Below are 22,753 nucleotides of genomic sequence, written 5' to 3' on the forward strand. Positions count from 1 at the left end.
TGCACACAATATCCAAGTTTAATGGTCCGCTCGCAAACGAGGGAACATGCCCTCCTTAGAAGTAAGGAGAAGGCTGGAATTGTGAGCAGGCCTCTTAGTAAACATGTTGTGGTCGCTTCCTCCCTTTGCTCCCCCCTGTCCTTGAAATGTGTTTGGCTACTTGCCCTTAATTGGTAAAGGAATGCATCTTGTAGATTTCAGTTTGTATCCAGTTACCGGGGTATAAAATAAACCGCAAGAGGGGCTTGCGTAGAATTGTTCCTCTGGCCGGAGTTGTGTCTGTGTCTGTCTTTTGTGTGTGTCTTGTCCTTTGTGTCATTTCGTCCGCAACAGAAGATTTGATAGTAGCTCAAGGGAGCAGAAAAGGGGGTCCTCAGATCTGTAAAAATTCTGCTGTCTCCGTTGTCTCCACAATAACATCTCATGTCGGCATGATTGGTACTAGTTGTATTGACGTTTGCAGATTAAATTTTTGCAGCTTGTATATAGCTGGGTTTGGTCTTTTGGCTTGGTTAGTGTCAGTTAAGTAGTCCCTAACACACAGGCAGCTAGCTACTGGATGGCTCACCACCTCCATAGCTTCAGTCAATAAAGAAACAATGAACTCAAATGGATTTAGACATGGATTACTCAAAGCACAGTAGGCAACCTTAGCTATATGTTTTTATCCATTATTTTCCTTCTCCAAATCTCATGGGGGTAACATAGGGGTGGTTCCAATTGTATCTCTACACATTGGAATCTGCTTCGTAACTGAGGATCTCTGAGATCAGAAAATCTCCAGTCTTGTAGGAGGATTGCCAGCAACTTGTACTCGCCTCCAAAGGGAGATATTTTGGTAACTTTGGAATATAATCAAAGGAAGCAGGGAGACATTCTCTATCTTTATTATCCTGGTTAGAAATAAATTTACTCTCTGCCACGAAAGAGAGACACTATCTCTAGCATCCAAAGCTGTTTGCTGTGCAAGCATCCTGGAAAAAACCTATTATAAGACATGTAGATAGTCCATGGAGAATTGCTCACAACTGTTAAGCATAGTGGGCATTATTGTGCAATTTGTTTCACCATGAGCCTTGATAGCAGTTTAGACCATTTGAGAATTTGGTATGTTGTGCACTGAACTTTTGCTTTAGTTGGTTTTCCAAGCCTCTGCGACAGATTTACTGTATGCCTTGCTACATGGACCCCAAGGCAAATTCACCAATTCAATTTAGGTTCTCTCTCTCCAAACCCCACTTGGGGCCTGAAAAGTGAAATTTTAGTTTTATTTCTCTCCAAGCATGCTGTATTCCTTTGTTGGCTTTGGCATAGGCCCTGTCCCACATTGGGGTAAGAGCAGTTTGTGAGGTATACTCATTGTAGAATCTACATGCAAACATGAACAAGAACTCTTTATTTCCAGGTTATCCTTAACTTGTCTAGCATATCGTCCTCTCATATAGCTGAAGACCAGAAAGGGAGATCAACCCCATGCTTCTATTCCCAACTCTTTTCCCAACAATGCACTAGAAACAGAAGAGTTGCACTTTATGTTTAACTTTCAAACAACTTTAAACACCAAAAGTGCATAATTTCTCTATATATCTGTCATCTGTATCTATTACACATGTTATTTGACTTCTCCTGCCCTGATTCTTATTCTTTAAAGCAACTTAGAAAATCTTTGATTTCTCTTAGCCTATATTTCAACCATATTGCTTTACAGCAAAATCTTATATAAAGTATCTAAGCCTGAATGCTATTAATATATTTTTTCATTTTATACTTGTAAGATGATGATCCAAATCCTCCATCATTTCAAACAGCTTTAAATCTTGCTCTGACTGGGAAAACGATCACATTCAGGGAAAATGCAAATGAGAAAGAATGTCACTGTATCTCTATTACCTTACTTGCAACCAATCATTTTTACATCTTAGTTTTCTAGGTTTAAATTCAGGACCACCATGATTGTCCAACAGTCCCACTTAATGCTGATTAGATTTCATTATTTGGACAGGCATTGGTCAATGTCTGTCTCAAGAATTGCATTCTTGAAAATTATTTTATTTTTCTTCAGCACTAGGGGTGGTGCTGTATATATTGGGACCATTGTTTTGAAAGGAAAAAATTAGATGCAGTTCTGGAAAGAATCACTTCTGGAAGAAGTTTAACAGGAAGACAACCTTTATAGGTGCATTATAGTCAGTCCTCTACTATGGCTTTTTCCTGTTACTCATTCCTAGAGCTATAGTGTGAAGAACAATGACAAATTCAAAAAGGTACATCCTACATTTCCTACATTCTAACTGCTACCCACATTTAACCATTTAAACTCTTTTATTATGTATCAGTATGACATTCTCTTTAATTGCTAACTTTATATTTTTTAGTGCATGCTATGAAAATGAATTAGTTTGGTCATGGAAGCACTCATTCATTTTTCAGCTATTTAGCATCCATTACTATCCTCCCAGATGCTCAATTTTATATCAATTTTTGTCTTCTGCATTTATTTTCAATATAATGAATATAGGCAATAATAATTTCAGACAATTAGCATCTCTTAACATCTTCAAACAAATCACCCCCACTAAAGTTTACATGTTACTACTGATCTCTGTTTTCAGAAAATATTCAGAGGTATTCAGAAAAGATTCCTGAATATGCATACATCTTTGTTTTTAACTTTGGGGGAAAAATTGACAAAGTATTGGCAAGAACTCCTTTCTAGAAATTAGGAGGCTTCGCTTTTACTCTGGTCTGACAATAGCTAAAAATGAAGACTTGAGAAAGAAACAGATCCAGGGAGTCTGGGTAGCTCAGTTGGGTAAGCCTCTGGCTCTTGATTTTGGTTCAGATCATGATGCCATGGTTCCTGGGATTGAGCCACAAGTAGGGCTCTGCACCGACAGCAGAGTCAGCTTGGGATTCTCTCCCTCACTCTCTGACCCTTTCTCTCTCAAAAATAAATAAATAAACTTAAAAAGAGACACATTCTGTGAAACTCTGTTTTGTTATCCCTACAGTAAGGAGGTTGAATCATGTAGTCCTAAGATTCTTTTGTGTTCTATAATTCCCTGATTCTATTTATTATAATTACATATCCGAATAAAAGTATAATTTAAACAAAAGTGTAATTGTGAACAAAGCCTTTAAACAAACTCAGTGTAGGGGCTCCTGGGTGGCTCAGTTGGTTGGGCGTCTATCTTCAGCTCAGGTCACAAGCCACCTCGTCGGGCTCTGTGCTGACAGCAAAAAGCCTGGAGCCTGCATTAGATTCTATGTCTCCCTCTCTCTCTGCCCCTCTCCTGCTAATTCTCAGTCTCTCTCCATCTCTCAAAAGTGAATAAATATTAAAAAATTTAAATAAACCTAGTATAATTCATTGGTCTATTAATTTATTCAATAACCACCACTGAACATATAACATGTTAGTGTTATTTCCTTTAGTACAGAGTAGGATGAGCGATGTGCAGTTCTTGTCATGAGAAGCCTAAGTATATTTAGATAGTATAACTAGACAGTATTCATTTGGTCTAAACCAGAACTAAACTAATCACCAAACTTAAAACTATTTTGAAGATGCGTCTGCTCAAGACCAAAGCAGTCTTCAAAGTCTTGGTTTCAAATAAGCTAAGAAAATATTTCCAAATTTTGATTAATCAACAAATAGCCATCCACTCAACAATTATACATTGTTTGCATATCGTTTGACACTTACTGTATTGGTAGACAAGACACTAACAAAATAAGGCTTGCCATGCACTTGCTCTTCCTGGTGTCTTTGCATGATTCACTCCCTCACTACATACACTACTGGAGGATAGGCTTCCTAAAGACTGGATGAAGTGGGTGAAAGAATGAGGAAAGTCCAGAATGACTTCTAGAAATTTTTGCCTGACAAATTGGTGATGATACTGTCGATTCCAAAAATGCCAAATACTGAAGGGTGTTCATAGTTGCAAGGGGGAAATCAACATTTCTTGCTTATGTCTTGTGTTTGGGAAGTGAGTTATTTATGAAAGTGAATGGGTAGAATTGGCAGCTGGATGTATGAATATGAGGTTCTGGGAACCCATTGGGATTGGACACAGAAATTTGGGATTATTCAGCACATGGGTGATGTATAAAGTCATGAGGCTTCCATGAAACAACTTAGGGATTTAAAATTAATAAAGAAAAAAATTCATTGTCTTTTGGCTTGAGAGAGTACTGAATGATTTGTTTATATACTTGAATCTAAATTGAAAGCTAATTTTATTTCATATATCTTTCTTATGCTAAACCTCATTGCACAGAATGAGAACTATTTAAGAGTTGGAAAATAAAACTGGAAAAATAAGAAATTAGTGGAAAATAAGAATTAGTGCAGAACCAAAGATAAGAAGGTGAAAAGGGAATTTATAGGACCAATACTATCTTTTATATATTGCTTTTTTCCATTTCAGTGAATACTTAAGACATTTAGTTTCTTTCAGATCATAGTTTCCTTTATTATTTTCCTCTTGCCAAAATCTCATTAATTATTTTGATGTGAGGATGAACAGTGCTTAGGATTTTCTTCTCTTTTTGTAATTAGCAATAATGAAAAAATTATGGGGAAATGACTTGTGTTTTATAATGGAACAAATATTATCTAACTTGTTATATTGGATGGAAAATATACTTTCACATCTGCACTATTGAGTGTGCTCAACTAGACATGAATTCATTTTCATTAAAATAGTCACATTTTCTTACTGGTAACTGAGGCCCATGGCAAGGGGTCTTTTTATGAGTACTTTTTGATATTAATAAGCTTGCAGAATTTTTACAACTAATATTACACCAGTATAATTAAATATTTAGTGGTAGAACACTGTCCTTCTTCTTAATAGATAATTCTCTATTTTTACACTTTTATTATATCTTAAAAGAAATCACAGAAGCATATGTAGAAATCCTCAAACCTTTTAACAACCACAAAATGTAAATTAAGAATAAATATCACTTTATGACTATTAGACTGGCAAAAGTTGAAAAGTTGGATATTGCCAGATGTTGTTGACTACATATGTTCATCTTGCGAATGTAAATGATATAGTTATATTTGCAAAGCAATGTCTCAGAAATTCTCCTAAATATTCCAAATAAATTATTTCAGAGATCCATAGAGTTATACATATGCATGTTGGTTGCATGTTTACTCAAGAGTTCAGTGACTTGGAGGTAATGTGAATGTTCTTCACGGGGAGAAAAAAGTAAGTTAAAATGTGGTAGATACGAGTGGTAGATACACACACTGGAGCAATTAGAAGTAACAAACTAGATTTCCACAAAGCAATAAGCCTAGCACTTAGGAATAGTATTTAGTAGAAAAACAAGGGGGAAAGAAATAATGAGATGTATAACTTAATATAATTTATTTAGAAATACAAGTGTATAAACATTTTGCAAAATATAAAAATGCATATTAAACACAATTGTATGATTGCCTATTGTTGGGAGGGGGAATGGGGTATAAATGGAAGAGGATCCTTGAACAGACAAAAGATAACAATTGCCATAAACTGTGTTACCAAGTATTAAAAATAATATTGAGGGAAAAAAAGGGGGGGCGCCTGAGTGGCTTAGTCGGTTAAGAGACCGACTTTCGCTTGGGTCATGATCTCGTGGTTTGTGGGTTCGAGCCCCGCGTCGGGCTCTGTGTTGACTGCCAGCTCAGAGCCTGGAGCCTGTTTCAGAGTCTCTATCTCCCTCTCTCTCTGACCCTCCCCTGCTCACGCTGTCTCTCTCTCTCTCCTAGAAATAAATAAAAATTAAAAAAAAATAATATTGAGAGTCATAAATACATAGATGGCATTTAAACTCATCAGACTTAATGCAGTCTCCTAGGGAAGAGTGTACAAATAAAAACCAAGAGTCCACCAATGTAACTCTATAAACGTTTAGATGAAGGACAGAAAGAATATAGCAAAGGAGAATGAGGAATGAATGTGGAACTATAAATAATCCGTAATACCTATATAGTCTCTAATTGCTCTGATGATTCTAACTCCTTACCATGGTTAAACTGTTTTAAACCCAGCAACAATATAAACTAGCTAACATTATCCTAATTATCATTTCCAGTTTACAGACTTAGGAAACGGAGACAAATAACATTTTTCTGAAGCCATATAATGAGTGGGAAAATTGAGCTTCAACTTCAAGAAAACTTTCCTCCAGAGCTTATGGATCTAACCACTGCACTATGCTGTCTCCATACTTATAGAGCAAAACTAGTAGTTTGGAGTCATGAACAAGAAAGCTTCCAAATCAAGGCAGTGGCCCATTGGGTTGGTTGCTCTTTGGAGTAAAATGAGAAGAGCTACCAGCAGCAGGGGAAGCAGTCAAATCTCTACTTGGTAATTCTATATAGCACATAGTCCTGAAACTTCTTCACAACCTATTCATCATTCTAGTTTTATTAAATGTTGAGTTATACACACAAACCCAAAGTTTATCAAATTCATGTTTGGTACAGAAGGACATATAAATTAGTGAAAAGAAAAGAGAATACAATAAAGAAGAAAAAATGAAAGATGAATCCTATTAAGGCAGTTGGGGTTCTTGACCTGGAGAGACTAAACCACAATGCTGAGCAAGGCAGAAGACATCTCAATGAGTCCCAAGGAGAAATCTCTGTTAAAGGAGATCAAATTACCAGAGGCTTTGAATGAAATGAAAAGCTGACCACAGAGCTATTCAATGTCTCTGAAGATATCACAACATAGCATCATGGATAATATAAGACACTACCATTATTGATTCTTAGTTATCAAAAAAGAGAAAATTATGTTTAGTAAACTTTCTAATACTTATTATAAACTGTTCTATCAAAAACAAAGGATACTGACCTTCAAAATTGACTGGAGATGTTGAGTATCCATAGCACAACATTCTCCACAGACATCATTTTGGATAATGAAGGTGTCATAATGAATAATTATAGATTGCAGTGATATGCTATCGAGAGAACATGACTTCTATATGCATGGTGTAGATTTCTTCAATGTTCATAAATCATCATTCAAGGTAGTCATGATAGAAGCCAGAAAAAAAGAAAAGATGGTAGAAAAGTTATTCCATGTGTAATAGGATAGAATATACCCATAAATTTATAGAACAGCGTTGTCTAAACACAGAAATAAAGGTGAAAGAGTCATAATTTATACTTAAACCTGAATTGGAATGAATACAGGAATTAGTTTCTAATTTGTTTATAACATGGTTTCATTATGTTTAATTTAGGTTGTCATGATAGAGGGAGTGTGACACTTTTAATGTCATATAATAAATGTAAACTTAGCAGTATTTTTTTTAAAAGATTGTAGATCTGATTAATTGTAAGTTTCAGTTAGGGAAAGATAAAAATTAATAAATTAAAGAACGAATTAATAATCTGATTGAAGGAAGATCACCTAGGAAAGGTGACCTATAGAACATGGTAGGCACAACTAGACTCCACGGTACTGGGTGCTAATGTCAATCCTTACTGAGAGGAAAAATTTTACAGAGAAAAGAAATAGCTGCTTTCAAGTTATAATTTATATGGAATAGGGATTAAGAGATTCATTGACTCTGAATCAGACTGCTTGGCTCCAAATCACAGCCCTGCAACTTATTAGAAATGTAACATTGCTGGTATACTTAACCTCCATTTTCTTTTTTGTAAGTTCAGAATAATAGCACTTATCTCTGTCAGGTTACTGTGAATACTAAACTATCTGCTCTGTGTGAAGCACGTAGAACAATGCCTGCCATGTAAGACAGCAAGTCAGATGATGAACAATTTTACTGCTCTCATCACTGAAATGTAGACTGATGCCATTATCTACATCATTTAAATGATTTACATTGCACATACTTCACACCAGCACATATCAGTTCTATTCCTATATATGAATAAAGATAGAACTTCATATAACTTCATATAACCCACTCGTAGGGCAACTTGAATAATCAAGGGAATTCTGAAAACTTAGATTACAAAGGAGAAAAGCCAACAGAAACAGCAAATTTTTCTTAATGTTTATTTATTTATTTTGGGAGAGAGAGAGCATATGTACAAGCAGTGGAGGGAGAGAGAGAGAGAGAGAGAGAGAGAATATCATGCAGGCACCACACTCAACATGGAGCCCGATGCGGGCTCTAACCCACGAACTGTGAGATCAAGACCTGAGCCAAAATCAAGAGTCAGATACTCAACTGAATGAGCCACACAGGCGCCCCAGAAGCCACTCTAGATCCAGAACAGGCAAATGAAGTGAAAACCACATAATGAGATCTCCATTATTAAATTCAAGGCAAATCATAAGCAAGGCATTATGATACTAGAAATAATATTTTAAAATCAAGTTCCAGATTGTTGAAAAATTGCTAAATCTCTTCTGCAGATGATCAGATTGGTCCTGCAGACCGTGGCTGGGCTGGCCCTGCAGGTGTAATTCAAGTTTCCCTACTAATTATGGAGAAAGGGTAAATGAAGGACAGTGCATTCTAAAATAATAATTGGTCTTGATAACAAGAATTGTGCCATTCTTTAATTTATTTCTAAATATAATGCCAATGTCATCAAAGAAATTATGTTATAAATGTCAAGCTTTGAAAACATATTTTTATGTCGATCCCAGTGACACATCACTCTCAAAATTCCATTGTTGTAACTGTTTTAGGTAGTTGTAAATATACTAACGAAATGAGACACCTAGGGGATCTCAAGAGACTAGAAAAAGAATCTTAATTGCAGTTTTACCCAGCCATGTTCTAATGGGAAATTACTGCCTGCATGATCAAACCATCAATCACAAACTCAAAGACTATAACTTATGTGTTAGAAATTCTGAAAACTTCCTCTATTTAACTGTTAAGGGAACAATGAGAAATTATTGTGTTGTGAAGACATAACCAATGAATTTGGAAAAAGGCCTAAGCTAAAATCCAGCTTGACTAAGTCTTTTAAACTCCATGTCAATTTCCCTTTTTCTAAAGGAAGATGAATCAAACATATTCTGCCTCCTAATTGTGAGAATCAAATCAAAGAATGTGAAAGTAAATTGTGTAAACTGCAAAATGTCCTATAGGTACAAGTTATTATTTTTATATAACATACCTGGCCTCAATCTAATTCTAGGATAATCTATTTTAATTTATAAGCATGGATAATTAGTGTTTTCTATTGACCAATGGATATTAGTAGTTCTCACAGAATAAGTTGGTTCAAAGCAAAAATAAGAGTTTTACAGAGTGTTATCCAGTAACTACTTTATATGTGAATATGTTTTTAAACACACTTGTAAAAGAACTATGATGGTTATTTGTATTATTTTACAAAGGTTCATTGTGTACTCCTCATGACACATTGCATACGTCGGCACTGCTGTCTCATTTACCCCAGACTAACAGGAGCATGTCACAATTATTGGGTAAAATGACAGCTATAGCCATAGCTAATCATCCAATCCAGGATACTTCTGGCAGTAGGTAAGAAAGCATTAAACATAATTAAATTAAATTTTAACGTATTAATTTTAGTTGTCAATGATTGTTTATTGTTCTAGTGTACTTATATAATATTCCTACAAATCATTTTTGAAAACTTGAATTCTTTTTAAAAATCTCTATGTTTAGTGAAAATAACTTATAATAATTGTTTTATTTAATTTCTGATCAAAAATTTAAGAAAAATAATCATTCTTAGCACATAGTAAAGTTCTTGAAGAATTTTCTTAGCCATAGAGATCTTTAAAACTATGTCACAGCTATTCTTCTGAAAAGTGCTTTTTTTCAAATGAGGTCTAATTTTTATTAGAGGCCCCTATATATTTTATTGGTCTATTACATGGTCTAATTATTTCTTTATAAAATTGGCAGCAATATTCCTCAAACTTTCATTTTATGGGTAATTGACTCTTCTCTGTAGATCATGATGTTTTTAATCAATAAAATATTCTCAGTATAGATAATGACATTCCTGGTAAGCTCAGGGAAGATTCTACTGAGTAGAGGATATCTCAAGTTTCATATTTTTCATGTTAAAAATATGTAAATATCTCAGCTTTTCATGGATACTATGTTTTGCCTCCGAATATAGTCCCTTGCTTTGGCAATATTTTATGAGTGTTATATACACACTCTCTGTCCATCTTTTACAACTTATTCAAATTAGACTTCAAAAAATTTGCATATTTCCAGAAACAATAACTATGAAGGGATATTTTCCTCTTATGTGAAATTTATCTCTAAATGAGGTTTGATTACTTTTGCGTTTTGTCAATTGGTCGTGGGCAGCAAATAAAACCTTATTTTAAAATATTTCTGTTTCTTTTCAAATTTGGATCCTCAAAAAATATTTACATTCATATTATTTATTCTATTATGATTTACAATGATGATGATATCAATAATGTATCGTGTATTATTACTAATACTACTAATAATTTATTTGAGGATTACATGAGACAATTCAGATTAAGTGATTAGCACAGCTTCTGTCCCATAATAAGAGATCAACACTTTAGCTATAGTTACTATTTCTCTAGTGAATTTTCTGTTTAGTCCCTTTTTCTAATTTTCAGTTAATGTTTTCATTCTTTTTTGCTGCTTTATTAATTGTCTTTGTTACATATGTTCCATTTCTTCCAATGTATCATTTTAACTTTGTACATTGTGTTACTTGGATATTAAAGAATGGTAGGACTGAATGCACAGTGTAAATCTGAATGTCTTCAGGCATAATCCTGAATGGAGAATTAGAGGTTGAAAAAAAGAAAGCTGAAATAAATTAAATCTTTGCCTGAGAAATTTCATAGCTAATTTTTGCTGTTAGGTATTATGTAACCAGACAAACATACCTTTAAAAAGAGAAAAGAATAAAAACTCATTTTCAACTTTGGTTAAAGTAAACCCTTAAAAATTAAACATTGACTAGTTTAAGATTTGGCATGGTTTAAATAAAAGACCTGCCTTCAGCTCAGAATGACATGTGGAAAAGCAGGATTATTCACTGAAACTAATCTCATGTTTCTTTTATATAAAGGCAAATCCAAAATCAATTCTGCTTTAACAAAATTGATTTGGGATCAGGACTACATATAAATGCTGAGTCAACATTCAAGATAACAAACTATATTGGAGACATCTTTAATGCAGATTGACAGTCACTAGATGAATGTGACATGATTGATCCTGGTTCTTGTTCTAATAACTATTCTTTCATTAATATCCAAAGGATTTCCAAGGGGGAGAAAACTCTATACTTTTTTCTTCCATTTTTAAATTATTTTCACTGTTCTAAAGTTCACATTTCTAAGATTTGTAGTTTCAGTAAGCTAAGTGTAATTCCTAGAAAACTAGAAGTTCTGAGAAAGTTGGTAATTTAATTATCTGGAAAACTCCCAGGAAAATCCCATTAAAAATGGGATTATTAGGGAATACTATTTTCATTTCTGGTTTCACTGTCACTACAACTTCCTAATTTCAAACGTGTTCTTGTTTTCAACATATTACTAAAAGTGATATACAACTTTTATTTCAAGGGGACAATAATATTTGGCCTTGCTGGTTAGAGTGAAAGAATTTGCTTAACACCCTGACTGGTATCCTATGAGTTTACAAAGAAAGCAGTCCTCTCTTCACAAACACTATTGAAGTTTATTAGTTACTGTACAGAATCCTGTCGCCTGTGACTCACACAATTCTTGACAGTCAAGTTTGTTGGTGTTAGCCAGTCGAAACTTGGCCTTATCTAATTTTATTTTCTTTGATGTAGTTTGGTTAGTCTTCTGGCCCAAAGCCTGTAATAGAAAGAATGATTCTGTACATTGTCTTACTCACTCTGCCACAAAGAAAGAAAATGTTTTCTACTTAAGATTTAGAAAATCTTTCCTTCTCTCTTGCTCTTTCTCTGTTTTGTTCTCTGTGTCCTTCCATCTGAAAAACTGGTGGATCTGCTCTGTTATTACTTCTATAAGATTTGCACCCCATATTCTGGCCCCTTCTAAAGGTAAGTCTGGAAGTCCATTTTCCTCTCTGTTCCAAGTAATAGAAGATAAGAATGCATGATAATAATTCTAAATTGAGTGTATCATGTCTTTAGATATAAAATCTCTTTGGGTTGGGCTGTGTAAAATTCAATTATTTATTTATGGAGATTACAAGAATATTTGACTATGACCTATATCTAATCTATAATTCCCAATCCAGTATTTATTGGTATTAATACAAATACTTTGATATCATTCTCTTTGATCCCACTGTTTGATTTCCCAATTGATTCTGGACTTAAAGGAGACAGAGGAGTATGGGTAATTATTACTCATAAACCCTAACATAGGAACATAATCCCCAATCTAATGTTCGTAAACTTCAGCCATGTTAGCATATTTTCTTGACTCTAACCACAGTTGAATAACCAGAGTTAAATATTTTGACTCATAAAGGGATTTATCAGATTCCATTCTTCATTATTTAAAATTTATTCTGAGATATTCACTATCTCCATGTATTTTAAACACTATAAAGTGACCAATATTTGGCTTTCTCTGTAGGAAGATTAGAATATCAAATCTATGAGGGAAAATCAAAATAACCAAATCAGAGTAGAAAAAATATATTGAAAGACTTTCCATAGCTTGACTTCAAAGTTTAGTTTGAACTGAATTTTTAACTTTGGGTGTCTTGTATGTATAGATTACTTAAGTGTAGGTGTCTTAAAAACAAATAATTTGTTGTAGAAATAATTTTGCCCATAGCAGACACAAATCCAGTTAACTCAACTCAAATTTCCATGTTCTTTTTTTCTTGTTTGTCTCTACTGTAAGAAAAATTAAATATTTATCTCTCTAGTTCTCCTGAGAGTTACGTATTACAGAAGTCTAAATGTACTTGAGCTCTCTAAGAAAATTTTTCCTCATAATAATGACAGAGAGAACTGGTCCCAAACATTCCCTACAACTGAGTTGAATGTTTCTTAGAACTTGTCATCTCAAGGAAATTATTTATTAGAAATTAGCTATCTTAGGACAGAGGAAAGTATTGAGTCAGGTAATGTGGATCCTTATATGATCTTTAGCACTTTCTATAAACTTAAATTTCAAACTTGTTCTTATAAGGTAGTTGTCTCATACTGATCAATTATAGCGATTCAAAAGATGAAATTGTAATTTGACACTACCATCAGGAAAGCTGTGGTTCTAAGGAATATAAAGGTTTCAGGAGTAGAGCTTAAATCACTGTCACGGGGACCAGTGTTTAATTAGTTTTAGATATCTTCTCTACTTAAGACTGATATATTAACTTGCTGAAGCTTTATTTTTCATTACCAAAGTCCCAGACTGATTAACTTGTTCTATGATCTGTGTAATCAATTGTTTGTTGTGAATTGAACCAACAGCTGCAGCACACAGTTGGAAATAACCCAAGAGCAAAGGAAGACATGATTTCAGGAAAAGAAAAACAAAGTGTAAGGAATCAAGCCAACTAAAGTATAACTTATGCAAAAATGAGTTTAAAGGTGTCTCTTGTGTGCCACTTCTTATGTATTAACAAGAATTAGTCACAGCCCTCGGGTCCTAAAGTAAAAACACTGACACAGTGTAGGAAGTAAATTATTTGCGAACATAATTGAAAAGTTTGAGCTTCTATTTTTACACTGAAAAGTTTAATTATGTTATAATGTTTTTCAGAGGTTTTTTTTAATTGTTGCTATTCTAATTATATATATACACATATAGAGAGAGAATTCAATTCCACTTATTATTTTCATATATAAAGTAAAACTATTTAACTTTTGATACATGTATTAAGGAATGCCTACTTAAATAGATTTATAATTTATTAATCCTCTCAACTAAATTACATGCTATTAATCATAATGACTAAAATTATGTTAGTAAATGGTTAGTGTAAGCTATAAACAGTGCATTTCTTTGGAGTGAATACTAATTAATGTATATTAATTAGCTAATACTTAACACTAAGTTAAGTTAGGTTTTCACAAAAACATTTTGATGTTTCATTTCAAAGCTATAAGCTTTCAAAAAGAGCATAACATGGAATTAATGAAATAAGTCAAATTTTATTTTTATTATAATTCAAAATTTAAATTATTTTCTTCATTTTGCTTTTGAATGATTTTATTATATGCCTATTTTTTTCAGTAATTTGCCCTGCTTCCTTTCCCGAGATTTGGTTTCTATAAAAAATTTTTGCACATCACACTCCATCTCCGCATCTGCTAGCAGAGAACCCGATTTGTACCAGTCTTACATATGTAGATCAGATAAAATTCATTTTATAGCACTTTCTCCCAAACAGTATTTGTTCTATTAATTTATCCCATTCCATTTTTCTTTCTTGATACAATTTTAATGACTTAGAAAAAATGTAAAGTTACTTTATATAAAATGATTGATCTTATTAGCTTTAGCAGCTTCATTTAAGAAAATTAATAATATGTCTTCCTGAACAGCTCATTGGCTGTCTCCACTCTATCAATTCATTTTCTCAGTGAAAATGAAAGAATGAGATCAGAATGTGGATCTGTTGCAACAAGTGGAGCTATGGAACACAAATTAGAAGCAATGTGCTTTCAAACTTTCCTAAATTTGCTCTGTTTTTTCTATCTATTTATTATTTATCTATCGTCATCATCACTCTATCTTAATCTATCATCTCTTTCTCTTTCTGTTAGGGAGGGAAGAGGAAAGATCACTTTGCAATCTTTTTAAAAGAAAAAGAGAAATTTTAATTTTTTATAATTTTATGGTCAGTTGTACAGAAGATTTTGGATATTTTAATTACCCACGTTATTGTTACTTTTATAAGTATTTATACTTGTATAAATTCACTCCAAAAAAAAAATAAATTCACTCCACTGTTCAGAAGGGAAAGTTAATTATATATATTTTATTGTAGATAATATTTTAAACTTCCAAATATAATGCCATTTTTGTTTTGAAAAACATAAGTTAGAGCCAAACCTAATTAGAAAACATTATATTCATTTATTTACACATTCTTTGTTTATCCAGGCCCATTGTAGTAAAGGTAATCTTGTACACATGGCAGATACAAACATAATTATATACAAGGGTATATAATTAACAATATACCCTTCCAAGGGCTTACAACTTATGGAGGGTATAGACATAAATAGGTACCTATAGGGTGGTGTGATAACTGTGGATAAAGAAAATGTGACAAAGAAAGTCCTGTACTTGAGGGAACAATTAAATCACATCTCTATGAGTCAAGATGGAGATGGAAGACACACACACACACACACACACACACACACACACACACATGCACATTCTTTCCAATTTCTAATACTGTGATTGTCTAATTTTATTTCAATTTGGTTTAGTCAATATTATGAGAATATGGGCATTTTAATATTAAGGCTATGTATTAAAGAGCTAAATGTGATGCTTAAAACCACAAAAGTCCTAGATGAGAACACAGGCTATAATTTCTTTGACGTTAGCTCTAGCACATTTTTTTAGATATGTCTCCTAGGGCAAAGGGAACAAAAACAGGGAAAACAATAAAAACAAAAACAACAGCCATTGGGACTACATCAAATTAAGAAACTTCTGCACAGCAAAGGAAACAATCAACAAAACAAAAAGACAACCTACTGATTGGGAGAAAATGTTTTCAAATGACATATCTGATAAGGAGTTAGTATCAAAAATATATAAAGAAAATACATAAAGAATTTATAGAACTCAACACCAAAAATGCCCAAATAATCCAATTTTTAAAATGAGCAGAAGATATGAACAGACATTTCTGCAAAGAAGACATACAGATGTCCAACAGACACATGAAAAGATGCTCAACCACACTAATCATCAAGAAATGCAAATCAAAACCACAATGAGATATCACCTCACACCTATCAGAATGGCTAAAATGCAAAACACAAGAAATAACAGGTGTTGGTGAGACTGTGCAGAAAAATGATCCTTTGTGCATCTTTTGTGGGAATGCAAACTGCTGTAGTCACTGTGGAAAACAGTATGGAAGTTCTTCAAACAATTAAAAATGGAACTACTGTATGATCCAATAATTCCACCACTTGGCATTAACCAAAAAAAATCTGAAAACACTAATTCAAAAAGATACATGTCTCCCTATGTTAACTGTAGCATAACCAAATTATGGAAGCAGTCAAGGTACCCACTGATAGATGAATGGGTAAAGAAATGGCACACCCACAGACACACAGACACACACACACACACACACAAACACACACACACACACACACACACACAGAATGGAATATTACTCAGACACAAAAAAGAATGAAATCGTCCCATTTGGATGACGTGGATGTATCTAGAGAGTTTTTATATAAACATGGTATTTAACAGAAAGATTTGATATTGCTTTGTTATATTTTTAAGTAAATTCCAGGCACAATGTAGGGCTTGAACTCATGACCCAAAGAACAAGAATTGCATCCTCCACCAACTGAGCCTTCCAGGTGCTCCCATTAATGCCTTCTTTGTGTAGATTATTACATCTTTTAGTTATGTAACTTCTTAATATAAAGTTTTTATGCAATAGTAATTCATTCTTTTCATTCATTTTTGTTATTGTCCGGGTGATTTATAATACAGAGGGAGAATTTATTTAATGTCTAATTAAAGTAATTTCATTATTTGATTATCACCTTTCTTTTTCTTACGTTCTTAATTTCAGGGTTGCTTGTGGAAAATGGATGTAATATTTCCCAATTTTTTTGTTCTTCCTTTTGAATAATTTTCTAAACCTTATCTTCTAATTTTTCTTTTTTCATTTTATTTTTTAAATTTTTAAATAGGGTTTATTTATTTTTGAGAGACAGACAAACAGAGCACAAGTGGGGAGGAGCAGATAGAGAAGGAGACAGAGAATCCAAAGCAGGCTCCAGGCTCTGAGCTGTCAGCACAGAGCCTTACACGGGACTTGAACTCACAAAGTGTAAGATCATGACCCGAGGTGACGCTGGATACAACCAACTGAACCACCCAGGCACCTCATCTTCTAAGTTTTCTATTGATTTCTTTTAATTACAGTAATAATGTTTTTACTTTTAATAAATGTTTCTTATTTTCTGAGTATTTTTTTATTATTATTACATTCTGGCATTTTTTCTCAGGTGAAACATGTCCATTTATCTCTGGTTATTATTCTAAGCTTTTTTTTCTGACCCCCTTGATTACCTCTGTTTATATTCAGTTTAGTTTTTATTTTTGATTGTTTTGGTCTTGCTCTCTTTCAGTAGAGACATTTCTTAAATATCTTATGATCTGGAAACCTCCGTTTATATTTAAGATAAATCTCTTTCTATCTGATTAAAAGGTCATGGGCATAGGTTGGGTTTGTGAACTTGTAGCTCCCCTATGGAAAATGTGACTTCTTGACAACTTATTGAGAAAACATTATAAAAGCAGCAGTCCTGCAGTCTTTTGACATACTTTACAAAAGAATGAAAGAAAAGAGGGAAATGACCTGGTCTATATCTTGATCAATCTTAACTGTGAGTAAACAGACTAATGATATTTGCTAGGAGTAAGAAACCTTAACTATGAAATATTATCATACCAAATATCTTTGGTAGTATGTTTCTAGGTAAATAATATCTAGAGTAAATAATAACCAAGGGTCTATGACACATTGCTCTCTGTATGATGGCACGTGGATAACGTATTTGAGGCAAAATATGGAGATCTCTGATAACTATAATGTTACCTCTATGTGGATGAGCCTCTATGTGGAATCTCATTTAGTGGTCTTATTTATTCTGCACCTGGGATTAATGGACCAAATGGAAAGGAACTTGGAGTGTTACTTCTGATATTTTTATTGCCAAGATTTTTAATGTCTAAACTATTTTATTGCTTGTATCATTCGAATTAATAGTAAATCTTGATATTAGGTAAGATCTTTGATTTGTATGGGTCTGATTTAAATATGATCTTGTGTGTTAACCTAACTGACTTCTAGCATTCTGATAGCTAACAGTGGTAAGAAGGCTGGAATTCTTCCCTGTTGGTCTGTAGGCTTTTACTTAATCCAACTTTTACTTTTTCATTACATTTGTTCTTTACTTACATCATGTCTAATATCCAGCCGTTGGTAAAATCTTCGATTAGCTAATGAGTAAGGCAGAGGATGGACTATCGCCACATTTACATGCATAAATGTTTTAGGTTAATTGTAAATAAGAAATTACATTTATGAATGATTACATAATTTAATCATTTACTTCCATTTTAGTGGGAATTTCGGTGGGATTAGACATCAAATGAATGTAAGAATGATTGAAGTATTTTTTAATAAGTTTTCCTGGAATATATTTCAAATCTAAGTATTACAGATTATGCAATGTCACTTCTAAGACATCTACAGAAATTATTTCTAAAAAATAATTTAGGCTTTTAAACAGATTATTAATCATCTATGATCCTAAATTACAAAAGAGATTTTGTTTCTGGTAATGGCCAACTTAGCTCCTCTCTAAATGACCCATTACAGATGAAAATATAAACTCTGGATCAAATGTAAAAGAGAAAATTAAAAAAAAAAACTATCCAAAGATCCCAAATGGACAGATTCTGGAAGGTAGTTTATACACTTGAAAGAATGAAACGTGAATAAAGTCTCTCATTTACTTTGGCTATTAGACTCAAGACAGTTCAAGACTGTTGCATGAATAGAAAACAAAACTTCAATAGAAAATGGATAAATTGGGGTGTCTGGGTGGCTTAGTTGGTTTGAGAGATTAAGACCTGCATGGGGCTCTGAACTGACAGCATGGAGCCTGCTTGGGATCTCTCTTTCTCTCTCTCTCTCTCTCTCTCTTTCTCGAAATAAGTAAATAAACATTAAAAAAAGAAAGAAAATGCATAGTCTTCCAAATTTGAAAGACAGACCAGAGGGAAGAGTTTGAGACAGTCATAGTTCCCAGTTAGTGGGAGCACATATTGCATAAGAAAATGCAAGAAAAGAAGACGCCCAAATTGAAGTTATGAACTATGTCCAGGTTTCTAGAAGAAAAACTTTATGTGATAGACTTCAAGCATTTCTCTAAGAATGAAGTAACTCAGCCAAGAACTAAGCTACCATTCAAAGGCAGATTTTGCAGTGTGATTTCAACTAAGTAAATTGCAGACTAAATGGGGGAGGAAACTTCAGAAGACTATGAAATCCATAATCTCTAAAACATTACATTTACAATCTCCAATGTGCACCCTAAATTACTTCACAATATGAGGAAAAAATAATATGTGTTCATTCTTTAGAGAAAAGATAATCAGCAGAGATGGACACTAAGATAACCCAGATGTTGGAATTAGCATACAAAATAACCCAGATGTTGGAATTAGCATACAAATTTTAGAGGAACTATGCTGAATAATATAAAAGAAAATATGTTTGGAATGAATGAAAAGTTAGGAAATCAAAGCAGAGAGAAACCATTAAAAATGACTATGTGGAGAAATTTACAAAGGGAATTTCAAATTTATATGTAAATTCAAAGTCCTATAATACTCAAAGCAATTTTGGAAAAAAAAAAAAAAAAAAAAAAAAATATAAAAAAAAAAATAAAAAAAAAAAATAAAGATTTGGAAATCAAAATAGTACTGGCATTAGGACAGACAAAAAAAGAAATAGTATATGACATCCAGAAAAACACCATACTTTATATTAGTCCTTTCATTTTTGAGAAAGACCAAAGCAACCCAATGGGAAAATGTGTGGGAAAGGATTAATTTATAGGCCTGGATGCCCAGATCCTGTACATTCATTACAAATGCCTGTTTTCAGGATTAGCCTTTGGTTGGCTTCTGGGAAATGAGCTTGGAGTATTCTGCTTGAAAAGAGCATCTTCGTTTGTCTGACACCTTGAGCCATGTGGTACAATCTGATTAAATAATTTATTCTTACAATGTGCTATTTGGTGAACGCATGTGTTTGCTCTGGAGGGCTGGAATCTGGACAGCCGAGGTCAGTGATGCAGGTGCTTCATGCTTTCATGTCTATTTCATGTCCTCATGATTGCTCTGTAATACAATTCCTAGGCACCAAGGCTTTGGTGAGCTTACCTGTCAACACTTCACAGGTATTGTCACATCATTGCTGACACAATTAAGCACATCCATGTCACTTCACTGGGAGAAGACACCTGGAAGCTTGTGTCCGTTTTCTCCTGGACTTTGTCCCATGAACCTCTACCCTTTGTTGATTTTAAGGAAGAAGTATGAAAGAATGTTTTGGGTTAATGATAATGTTCTATACCTTGATAGGGTTCTGCTTTGCATAGGGGCATTCATTTGTTAAAGCTTACCAAATGGTACACTTAATATTTATGCATTTCCTTGCATGTAAATTTTACCTAGAAGTAAACTTAAACGAAGAGTAAAAATTAATTAATGGCACATAAGCTGAAATTTTCAGTGTAATCTAAACTTACTTTGAAATGCCTCAAAAATAATAAAATAATGGCTGGGAGTAGATATAGATAAGTGGATAGATATGCATACAAAGCATGTCAAGTAAAATGTTAATGCTTGACTCTAGGCGAAGGCTATATGAATGTTTAGTGTAAAAGTCTTTCAACTTTTATGTTTGAAATTTTTTCCAATAAAATATTTGAAAAATTCAAATTGGAACATTACAACAAATTCCATTTTTACTGGGATTTTGAAACTTTACTATTGATCTCAACAATGTTTCATACAAAAGCTTTCTTTAACTTTTGTGTTTAATCATTCCCTCTTGGTAATCTTTAAAAAATATCCTGAAATATGTCAAGATATTGTTACTTTATGTACAGTAGTGGTAGATGAATATCTTCTACTCTCCCCATTATTTTGGTGTTAAAACTGTCACTACAAATTTCCAGCTAGTTAAAATTTGCTGGTCTTAAAGCAACATTCTAATTTTTAATCTTGGGGTAAATTATAGTAGTATAAAATGCCAAATGGATTCATCAGTTAGTAAAAGACAAAACTAGTTGCTTATATGATTGTGAACTCAATAAAGAAAATGAACTAGAAAGAATGAAATAAAAAGTTCTATTAGGCTTATTATAGTCTGTAATGTTCTTACTGTCCAGAAATAGTCTACTAGAAATGATTATATTTCATGATTATGCCTTTATATTGTCCCTATTCTTTCTGTTGAAATTTTTACACCAACTTCTTTAAATATATTAGTTTTCATCACCTTTTAATCTACCTCTATTTCATCCAAGTAACAAGATGAATGGCTGAATGGGATAGATTTGACAACATTTTAGGCATTCTCATACCCTTTCTTATAGATCATCCTAACATGCACATTGCATTTCACTGACATACAATGCATGACTTTTAATATGATATCTGAACTTAATAAGAAACACGTCAAAGCCAGAATAGAATGAAATACTTAATGTGCACATTTTCAATCTCTACAGTGTTTCTGCTACCTTTACAGACAGACCTGGATAATGCATGGAGACTTATTATTTTATTTTCACATAATATTATAATAATACATGTTCAATAATGACCATTGGTAAATGTCTTCCATTGTGCAGTTTCTTTCTTCTCTTCTGCTTGATAGCATTAACCCTGTCAGTAACATCCTTATTGTCACCTCAATATTTTTGTATGAAAAATGTAGTTTTCAAAGCACAATTATTTGTACTCCTCTATCATTCCTAATTACTTCATACCTGTTCGTATAATGTAACACTAGTGTGCACTTGGTGGTTGCACTTAGCATAATTCTAACCTGACACAATATGCTATACTATCGTGCTAGATGCGAACAATTCCATCTTCATCTCCTGGAAGGGATCCTGATTTGCATATCATTCAGAGTGATCTCAGTGCTCTGGTCACAGTTATTGCTGTGACGAAGTCGTCATATTTCAGCATTAAGACTGTTTCAGTTCAAAGGATGAGAGAAGAAATCTTTCTTATTCTTGCTTTGAACCTTTTGGTGTGCAGATACGAGGCTTCTACACTTTGCTACCACCAAGGAGATTATCCTGAGGTTGGAGCTGAGACACAGCAGAAGGGAGAGGTGAGCAGATAACAAGAAAGGAGGCAGAAAGATGATCAGGCAGTGTTTTATTTTTTTATGTTTATTTATTTATTTACTTTTGAGAGACAGAGACAGAATATGAGCAGGGGAGGTACAGAGAGAGGGAGACACAGAACCTGAAGAAGGCTCCAGGCTCTGAGATGTCAGCACAGAGCCTGTTGTGGGGCTTGAACCCACAAAATGTGAGATCATGACCTGAGCCAAAGTCAGATGTTAACCGACTGAGCCACCCAGGAGCGCACATGCCATGTTTTAAAATTAAGCAGTCTCAGGATGTTTTCAATGATCTGAAGCAATGCATTATTTTATTGTTCAAATTCACATGAGTTGGGTTTTAAGGTTTTTTGATGGAAATTATTGTAACTGAAGTGTACACTCATAGCATTGTGTGATTATTCTTTATATACTTTTCTCCCATATTAAGTTGTAAGCTGCCAGAGATCAGAAGCCGTAACTTCTTCATTTCTATCTCCCTAAAGCCTAGCGAGCAGTCTGATTCATATAAACGTTTACTGAGTATTTGTTTTTGAAAAATGAGTGTATCAGTGTGGTGTTATTAGCTAAATGGATTTTTAAAAATTAAACACCCATTTTTATTTTCAAATCAGATACATAAACAGTTGAGCCTCATTATTCACAGATCTGTGAATTTGTC

The 22,753-nt window shown here is 33.4% G+C and overlaps 1 long non-coding RNA gene across 1 annotated transcript; it reads right to left on the bottom strand.

The window, feature by feature from the left end:
- Nucleotides 1-5,737: 5,737 nt before the first annotated feature.
- Nucleotides 5,738-20,238, bottom strand: LOC120224018. Its single transcript, XR_005526446.1, has 3 exons — nt 20,109-20,238; nt 6,864-7,013; nt 5,738-5,766 (listed from the first exon to the last, which is right to left on the bottom strand). It is a non-coding gene; the product is annotated as an uncharacterized LOC120224018 (long non-coding RNA).
- Nucleotides 20,239-22,753: the final 2,515 nt, after the last annotated feature.

The sequence above is a fragment of the Hyaena hyaena genome, unplaced genomic scaffold, assembly GCF_003009895.1.
Source record: "Hyaena hyaena isolate Hyena2069 unplaced genomic scaffold, ASM300989v1 scaffold_1090, whole genome shotgun sequence".
NCBI classification, from domain to species: domain Eukaryota; kingdom Metazoa; phylum Chordata; class Mammalia; order Carnivora; family Hyaenidae; genus Hyaena; species Hyaena hyaena.